Here is a 10,785-nt window from a genome sequence, read left to right on the forward strand (position 1 = left end):
TGTAATCTCTACTTGAACATGGTGCTTAACTCCATATATTATTTCCCAATGATCTATGGTTATCCTATGATGTTTGAGTAGATCTGTTTTGTCCTGTGGGTTAATCATGATCTTGGTTGGTATGATGGTATATTTTATTTATGGTGCTGTCCTACGGTGCCCTCCGTTCTCGCACAAACGTGAGGGCCCCCCGCTGTAGGGTGTTGCAATATGTTCATGGTTCGCTTACGGTGGGTTGCGAGAGTGACGGAAACTTAAACCCGAGTAGGTGGGGTATGACGTATGGGAATAAAGAGGACTTGATACTTAATGCTATGGTTGGGTTTCACGATCTTAATGATCTTTAGTAGTTGCGGATGCTTGCTAGAGTTCCAATCATAAGTGTTTATGATCCAAGTATAGAAAGTATGTTAGCTCATGCCTCTCCCTCATATAAAGTTGCAAGAATGATTATCGGTACTTGTTATCGATTGCCTAGGGACAAATAACTTTCTTGTTGACAAAAGCTCTCTACTAAAACTAACTTAGTTGTGTCTTTATCTAAACAGCCCCTAGATTTTATTTACGTGCTCTTTATTATCTCGCAAACCTATCCTATCACACCTACAAAGTACTTCTAGTTTCATACTTGTTCTAGGTAAAGCGAACGTCAAGCATGCGTAGAGTTGTATCGGTGGTCGATGGAACTTGAGGGAATATTTGTTCTACCTTTAGCTCCTCGTTTGGGTTCGACACTCTTATTTATCGAAAAAGGCTACAAACGACCCCCTATACTTATGGGTTATCAAGACCTTTTTATGGCGCCGTTGCTGGGGAGCAATAGCGTGGGGTGAATATTCTCATGTGTGCTTGTTTGCTTTATCACTAAGTAGTTTTTATTTCCTGTTCTAAGTTGTTCTCTATCTTAGTTATGGATATGGAACACGAAACACCAAAAAAATTAGTGGTACTTGCTACTCATGGAGATGGGGAACCTCCTAAAACCCTCAATGCTCATTATGTGAAAAATATTATGCACTACTTTGATAATCCTGAGAAAACTGATATGTCTCCGACGTATCTACTTTTTCTCACGCTTCTCCTCTTGTTTTGGACTCTAATTTGCATGAAACTAACCCCGGACTGACGCTGTTTTCAGCAGAACTACCATGGTGTTGTTTTTGTGCAGAAATAAAAGTTCTCGAAATGGAACGAAACTTTTTGAGGAATTTTTATATCAATAATAAAAATTTCTGGAGCCAAGACCTACCGAAGAGGGGCCCCTAGGTGGGCACAACCCACCAGGGCACGCCGCCCTCTCCTGGCGCGCCCAGGTGGGTTGTACCCACCCGGTGGCCCAACTAACGACCCCCTGATACTATAAAATCACATATTTCCAGAAAAAATCAGGAAGAAAGAATTATCACGATCCACGAGACGGAGCTGCCGCCAAGCCCTATTCTTCCTCGGGAGGGCAGATCTGGAGTCCGTTTGGGGCTCCGGAGAGGGGGATCTTCGTTCTTCGTCATCATCAACCCTTCTCCATCACCAATTCCATGACGCTCCCCACTAGGAGTGAGTAATTCCTTCGTAGGCTCGCTAGTCAGTGAGGAGTTGGATGAGATTCATCATGTAATCGAGTTAGTTTTGTTAGGGCCTGATCCCTAGGACCCACTATGTTCTTAGATTGATGTTGCTGTGACTTTGCTATGCTTAATGCTTTCCACTTTGGGCCCGGGTGCCATGATTTTAGATCTCAAACATTTATGAATCCATCATTATATCATGTTCTAGATCCGATCTTGCAAGTTATAGTCACCTACTACGGTTATGATCCGACAACCCCGGAGTGACAACAACCGGGCCCACTCTCGATGATGACCGTAGTTTGAGGAGTTCATGTATTCACTATGTGTTAATGCTTTGTTCCGGTTCTCTATTAAAAGGAGGCCTTAATATCCCTTAGTTTCCAATATGGACCCCGCTGCCACGGGAGGGTAGGACAAAAGATGTCATGCAAGTTCTTTTAATAAAGCACGTATGACTATTTACGGAAATACATGCCTACATTATATCGATGAACTAGAGCTAGTGCCGTATCGCCCTAGGTTATAACTGTCTCATGATGAATATCATCCAACAAGTCACCGATCCAATGCCTATGAACTTTTCCATATTGTTTCTGCTAAGTTATTACTGCTATCATCACTGTTACACTTGCTACAAAATTACTGCTATCACTGTTACTGTTATTGTTGCTGCTATCACTACTATCAAACTACTTTGCTACTGATCACTTTGCTGCAGATAATTAATCTCCAAGTGTGGTTGAATTGTCAACTCAGCTACTAATACCTTCAAATATTCTTTGGCTCCCCTTGTGTCGAATCTATAAATTTGGGTTGAATACTCTACCCTTGAAAACTGTTGCAGTCCCCTATACTTGTGGGTTATCAAGACCTTTTTCTGGCGCCATTGCCGGGGAGCATAGCTATATTTGTTGAGTCACTTGGGATTATTATCATATTAGCACTATGAAGAATATGAAGGATCCAAAGACTAAGATATTTCCCTCAAGGACGAGGGGAGGTAAGGAACTGCCATCCAGTTCTGCTTTAGATTCACCTTATGTTATGAATAAACTTGCAACACCACCACATGCTATTAATTCTAATATGTCGCAAGTTATTTATGATGCTACTTCTACTATGAATGATCCTTATGATGATGCTAGTACCTTGCTTGATAATGATGATGTGCCACTTGGTGAATTACTTGATAAACAAATTGCTAGAGTTATACAACATGATGTTGTTGAATCTGATGATGAGCTTGAAACTGAAACTCCTGAAACTCCTGCTAGAACTAGCCCTCCTAGATATGAATTGCCTAAGGTACCGGAAGGTTATGTTATGAATGAAGAAGCAACTAGAGATATTCTTGCTTGTAATGATAGAGACGATCTAGAGAAATTATTACACACGTATAAAAAAATCTCTGAATGCTAGAATGAAGTGTGATCCTAAGTTTGCTACTTCACCTATATTTATTGATGACAAAGATTATGAATTCTCTGTCGACCCAACGTTAATTACTCTGGTTGAATCTGATCCTTTCCATGGTTATGAAACTGAAACTGTTGTGGCACATCTTACTAAGTTGAATGACATAGCCACCCTTTTTACTCGTGATGAGAAAACTCGCTATTACTTTATTCTCAAATTATTTCCTTTCTCAGGGTGAGGCTAGTAGGAGTAGGTTTCCCCTTTCCTAGTCCTAGTAGGAGAAGAAGGAAGGAGAGGAAGAAGAGAAGGAAAGGGGGCGGCCCCCTAGCCCTAGTCCAATTAGGTTTGGGCTAGGGGGGGGGCATGCGCCACACCTTGGCTTGCCTCCTCTCTTCCACCATTAGGCCCATGAGGCTCAATAACTTCCCCAGGGGGGGGGGGGGGTTCCGGTAACCCCCGGTACTCAGAAACTTATCCGAAACGACCCAGATCATTCTGGTGTCCGAATGTAGCCTTCCAATATATGAATCTTTATGTCCCGACCATTTTGAGACTCCTCGTCATGTCCATGATCTCATCCGGGACACTGAACAACCTTCGGTACATCAAATCATATAAACTCATAATATGAATCATCATCGAACGTTAAGCGTGCGGACCCTATGGGTTCGAGAACTATGTAGACATGACCGAGACACATCTCTGGTCAATAACCAATAGCGGAACCTGGATGCTCATACGTTGTTCCCTTTGTCATCGGTATGTCACTTGCCTGAGATTCGATCGTCGGTATCATCATACCTAGTTCAATCTCATTACTAGCAAGTCTCTTTACTCGTTCCGTAATGCATCATCCCTCAACTAACTCATTAGTCACATTGCTTGCAAGGCTCATAGTGATGTGCATTACCGAGAGGGCCCAGAGATACCTCTCCGACAATTGGAGTGACAAATCCTAATCTCGATCTATGCCAACTCAACAAACACCATTGGAGACACCTGTAGAGCATATTTATAATCACCCAGTTACGTTGTGATGTTTGATAGCACACAAGGTGTTCCTCCAGTATTCGGGAGTTGCATAATCTCATAGTCATAGGAACATGTATAAGTCATGAAGAAAGCAATAGCAATAAACTAAACGGTCATAGTGCTAAGCTAACGGATGGGTCTTGTCCATCACATCATTCTCTAATGATGTGATCTCGTTCATCAAATGACAACACATGTCTATGGCTAGGAGACTTAACCATCTTTGATTAATGAGTAGTCTAGTAGAGGCATACTAGGGACACTCTGCTTTTCTGTGTATTCACACACGTACTAAGTTTCCGGTTAATACAATTCTAGCATGAATAATAAACATTTATCATGATATAAGGAAATATAAATAACAACTTTATTATTGCCTCTAGGGCATATTTCCTTTAGTCTCCCACTTGCACTAGAGTCAATAATCTAGATTATACAGTAATGATTCTAACACCCATGGAGTCTTGGTGCTGATCATGTTTTGCTCGTGAGAGAGGCTTAGTCAACGGGTCTGTAACATTCAGATCCTTATGTATCTTGCAAATCTCTATGTCTTCCTCCTTGACTTGATCGCAGATGGAATTGAAGCGTCTCTTGATGTGCTTGGTTCTCTTGTGAAATCTGGATTCCTTTGCCAAGGCAATTGCACCAGTATTGTCACAAAAGATTTTCATTGGACCTGATGCAGTAGGTATTACACCTAGATCGGATATGAACTCCTTCAACCAGACTCCTTCATTCGCTGCTTCCGAATCAGCTATGTATTCTGCTTCACACGTAGATCCCACCACGACGCTCTACTTAGAACTGCACCAACTGACAGCTCCACCATTCAATAAAAACACGTATCCGGTTAATGACTTAGAGTCATCCGGATCAGTGTCAAAGCTTGCATCGACGTAACCGTTTACGACGAGCTCTTTGTCACCTCCATAAACGAGAAACATATCCTTTGTCCTTTTCAGGTATTTTAGGATGTTCTTGACCGTTGTCCAGTGATCCACTCCTGGATTACTTTGGTACCTTGCTACCTCTTGAGCACTGCGTTGGTTTTCCCCGAAGAGGAAGGAATGATGCAGCAAAGTAGCGTAAGTATTTCCCTCAGTTTTTGAGAACCAAGGTATCAATCCAGTAGGAGGCTACGCGCGAGTCCCTCGTACCTGCACAAAACAAATAAATCCTCACAACCAACGCGAATAGGGGTTGTCAATCCCTACATGGCCACTTACGAGAGTGAGATCTGATAGATATGATAAGATAATATTTTTGGTATTTTTGTGATAAAGATGCAAAGTAAAATAAAGGCAAAGTAAAAGGCAAAGGAAATAACTAAGTAGTAGGAGATTAATATGATGAAGATAGACCCGGGGGCCATAGGTTTCACTAGTGGCTTCTCTCGAGAGCATAAGCATTCTACGGTGGGTGAACAAATTACTGTTGAGCAATTGACAGAATTGAGCATAGTTATGAGAATATCTAGGTATGATCATTTATATAGGCATCACGTCCGAGACAAGTAGACCGACTCCTGCCTGCATCTACTACTATTACTCCACTCATCGACTGCTATCCAACATGCATCTAGAGTATTAAGTTAAAAACAGTGTAATGCCTTAAGCAAGATGACATGATGTAGAGGGATAGACTCATGCAATATGATGAAAACCCCATCTTGTTATCCTCGATGGCAACAATACAATATGTGCCTTGCTGCCCCTACTGTCAATGGGAAAGGACACCGCAAGATTGAACCCAAAGCTAAGCACTTCTCCCATTGCAAGAAAGATCAATCTAGTAGGCCAAACCAAACTGATAATTCGAAGAGACTTGCAAAGATAACCAATCATACATAAAGGAATTCAGAGAAGATTCAAATATTGTTCATAGATAGACTTGATCATAAACCCACAATTCATCGGTCTCAACAAACACACCGCAAAAAGAAGATTACATCGAATAGTTCTCCACAAGAGAGGGGGAGAACATTGTATTGAGATCCAAAAAGAGAGAAGAAGCCATCTAGCTAATAACTATGGACCCATAGGTCTGAGGTAAACTACTCACACTTCATTGGAGAGGCTATGGTGTTGATGTAGAATCCCTCCGTGGTCGATGCCCCCTCCGGCGGAGCTCCGGAACAGGCCCCAAGATGGGATCTCGTGGATACAGAAAGTTGCGGCTGTGGAATTAGGTTTTTGGCTCCGTATCTGATCGTTTGGGCGTACGTAGGTATATATAGGAGGAAGGAGTACGTCGGTGGAGCAACAGGGGGCCCATGAGGGTGGAGGGCGTGCCGGGGGGGGGGGGTAGGCGCGCCCCCTACCTCGTGGCCTCCTCTTTTGTGTCTCGACGTAGGGTCCAAGTCTCACGGGTCTTGTTTGTTGAGAAAATCACGTTCCCAAAGGTTTCATTCCGTTTGGACTCCGTTTGATATTCCTTTTCTTCGAAACCCTAAAACAGGCAAAAAAACAACAATTCTGGGCTGGGCCTCCGGTTAATAGGTTAGTCCCAAAAATAATAAAAAAGTGGACAATAAAGCCCAATAATGTCCAAAACAGTAGATAATATAGCATGGAGCAATCAAAAATTATAGATACGTTGGAGACGTATCAAGCATCCCCAAGCTTAATTCTTGCTCGTCCTCGAGTAGGTAAATGATAAAAACGGAATTTTTTATGCGGAGTGCTACTTGGCATAATTTTAATGTAATTCTTCTTAATTGTGGTATGAATATTCAGATCAGAAAGATTGAAGACAAAAGTTTAATATTGACATAAAAATAACAATACTTCAAGCATACTAACAAAGCAATTATGTCTTCTCAAAATAACATGGCCAAAGAAAGTTATCCCTACAAAATCATATAGTCTGGCTATGCTCCATCTTCACCACACAAAATATTTAAATCATGCACAACCCCGATGACAAGCCAAGCAATTGTTCCATACTTTTGACATTCTCAAAACTTTTTCAATTTTCACGCAATACATTAGCGTGAGCCATGGACATAGCACTATAGGTGGAATAGAACGGTGGTTGTGGAGAAGACAAAAAGAGGGAAGATAGTCTCACATCAACTAGGCGTATCAACGGGCTACGGAGATGCCCATCAATAGATATCAATGTGAGTGAGTAGGGATTGCCATGCAACGGATGCACTAGAGCTATAAGTATATGAAAGCTCAACAAAAGAAACTAAGTGGGTGTGTATCCAACTCGCTTGCTCACGAAGACCTAGGGCATTTTGAGGAAGCCCATCATTGGAATATACAAGCCAAGTTCTATAATGAAAAATTCCCACTAGTATATGAAAGTGATAGAATGAGAGACTCTCTATCATGAGGATCATGGTGCTACTTTGAAGCACAAGTGTGGTAAAAGGATAGTAACATTGTCCCTTCTCTCTTTTTCTCTCATTTTTTTTATTTGGGCCTTTTCTCCTTTCTTTTTTATGGCATCTTTTCCTATTTTTTCTTCCAGAGTCTCATCCCGACTTGTGGGGGAATCATAGTCTCCATCATCCTTTCCTCACTGGGACAATGCTCTAATAATGATGGTCATCGCACTTTTATTTTTCTTACAACTCAAGAATTACAACTCGATTCTTAGAACAAAATATGACTCTATATGAATGCCTCCGACGGTGTACCGGGATATGCAATGAATCAAGAGTGACACGTATGAGAGAATTATGAATGGTGGCTTTGCCACAAATACGATGTCAACTACATGATCATGCTAAGCAATATGAAAATGATGGAGTGTGTCATAATAAACGGAACGGTGGAAAGTTGCATGGCAATATCTCTCGGAATGGCTATGGAAATGCCATAATAGGTAGGTATGGTGGCTGTTTTGAGGAAGCTATATGGTGGGTATATGATACCGGCGAAAGGTGCGCGGTATTAGAGAGGCTAGCAAAGGTGGAAGGGTGAGAGTGCGTATAATCCATGGACTCAACATTAGTCATAAAGAACTCATATACTTATTTCAAAAATCTACAAGTTATCAAAGCAAAGTATTACGCGCATGCTCCTAGGGGGATAGATTGGTAGGAAAAGACCATCGCTCGTCCCCGACCGCCACTCATAAGGAAGACAATCAAAAAATAAATCATGCTCCGACTTCATCACATAACGGTTCACCATACGTGCATGCTACGGGAATCATAAACTTTAACACAAGTATTTCTCAAATTCACAACTACTCAACTAGCACAACTTTAATATCACCATCTTCATATCTCAAAACAATTATCAGGCATCGAACTTCTCATAGTATTCAACACACTCATAAGAAAGTTTTATTATTAATCTTGTATACCAAGCATATTAGGATTTTAAGCAAATTACCATGCTATTTAAGGCTCTCAAAATAATCTAAGTGAAGCATGAGAGATCAAAAGTTTCTATAAAACAAATCCACCACCATTCTCTAAAAGATATAAGTGAAGCACTAGAGCACAACTATATAACTCAAAAGATATAAGCGAAGCACATAGAGTATTCTAACAAATTTCAAATCAAGTATGTCTCTCTCAAAAGGTGTGTACAACAAGGATGATTGTGGTAAACTAAAAAATAAAGACTTAAATCATACAAGACGCTCCAAGCAAAACACATATCATGTGGCGAATAAAAATATAGCTCCAAGTAAAGTTACCGATAGAAGTAGACCAAAGAGGGGATGCCTTCCGGGGCATCCCCAAGCTTTGGCTTTTAGGTGTCCTTAGATTATCTTGGGAGTGCCATGGGCATCCCCAATATTAGGCTCTTGCCACTCCTTGTTCCATAATCCATCAAATCTTTACCCAAAACTTGAAAACTTCACAACACAAAACTTAAAGTAGAAAATCTCGTGAGCTCCGTTAGCGAAAGAAAATAAAAGACCACTTCAAGGTACTGTAATGAACTCATTCTTTATTTATATTGGTGTTATACCTACTGTATTCCAAATTCTCTATGTTTTATAAACTATTTTACTAGCCATAGATTCATCAAAATAAGCACACAACACACGAAAAACAGAATCTGTCAAAAACAGAACAGTCTATGATGTTAAGGGTGTTGGAAAACATGCTTCTATGGTTCGAACTCAATTAGAACAAGTTGCTAAATCTCAAAGAGAATTACTTGATGAAACGAATCATAAATGCATGACTTTGCTGTTAGAGTTGTGATACGTCCATTTTGCCTCATGCTTTTATATCGATATTTATTGCATTATGGGCTGTTATTACACATAATGCCACAATACTTATGCCTATTCTCTCTTATTTTACAAGGTTTACATGAAGAGGGAGAATGCCGGCAGCTGGAATTCTGGGCTGGAAAAGGAGCAAATATTAGAGACCTATTCTGCACAACTCCAAAAGTCCTGAAACTTCGCAGGAGCACATTTTGGAATATATAAAAAATACTGGCAAAAGAATTAACCAGAGGGGGCCCACACCCTGGCCACGAGGGTGGGGGGCGCGCCCTACCCCCTGGGCGTGCCCCCTGTCTCGTGGGCCCCCTGGCAGGCCTCCGGTGCCCATCTTCTTCTATATGAAGTCTTTCGTCCGAGAAAAAAATCATAAGCAAGCTCACGGTATGAAACTCCACCGCCACGAGGCGAAACCAATCTAGGGCTCCGGCGGAGCTGTTCTCCCAGGGAAACATCCCTCCGGGAGGGGGAAATCATCACCATCGATCCTCTCATCGGGAGGGGGTCAATCTCCATCAACATCTTCACCAGCACCATCTCATCACAAACCCTAGTTCATCTCTTGTGTCCAATCTTTGTCTCAAAACCTCAGATTGGTACCTGTGGGTTCCTAGTAGTATAGATTACTCCTTATAGCTGATGCTAGTTGGTTTCTTCGATGGAAGATCATATGTTCAGATCCTTTATGGATATTAATACCCCTCTGATTATGAACATGAATATGATTTGTGAGTAGTTACGTTTGTTCCTGAGGACATGGGAGAAGTCTTGCTATAAGTAGTCATGTGAATTTGGTATTCGTTCGATATTTTGATGAGATGTATGTTGTCTCTCCTCTAGTGGTGTTATGTGAATGTCGACTACATGACACTTCACCATTGTTTGGGCCTAGAGGAAGGAATTGGGAAGTAATAAGTAGATGATGGGTTGCTAGAGCAATAGAAGCTTAAACCCTAGTTTATGTGTTGCTTCGTAAGGGGCTGATTTGGATCCATATGTTTCATGCTATGGTTAGGTTTACCTTAATAATTCTTTTGTAGTTGCGGATGCTTGCAATAGGGGTTAATCATAAGTGGGATGCTTGTCCAAGGAAGGGCAGTACCCAAGCACCGGTCCACCCACATATCAAATTATCAAAATAACGAACGCGAATCATATCAGTGTGATGCAAACTAGCTTGACGATAATTCCCATGTGTCCTTGGGAGCGTTTTCCTTTATATAAGAGTTTTTCTAGGCTTGTCCTTTGCTACAAAAATGATTGGGCCACTTGCTACACCTTATTTACTTTTGTTACTTGTTACCCGTTACAAATTACCTTATCACAAAACTATCTGTTACTGATAATTTCAGTGCTTGCAGAGAATACCTTACTGAAAATCGCTTGTCATTTCCTTCTGCTCCTCGTTGGGTTCGACACTCTTACTTATCAAAAGGACTACGATAGATCCCCTATACTTGTGGGTCATCAAGACTCTTTTCTGGCGTCATTGCCGGGGAGTGAAGTGCCTTTGGTAGGTGGAATTTGGTAAGAAAAAGTTTATATAGTGTGCTGAAATTTACTG

Source organism: Triticum dicoccoides, chromosome 2A (assembly GCF_002162155.2).
Source record: "Triticum dicoccoides isolate Atlit2015 ecotype Zavitan chromosome 2A, WEW_v2.0, whole genome shotgun sequence".
NCBI lineage: Eukaryota > Viridiplantae > Streptophyta > Magnoliopsida > Poales > Poaceae > Triticum > Triticum dicoccoides.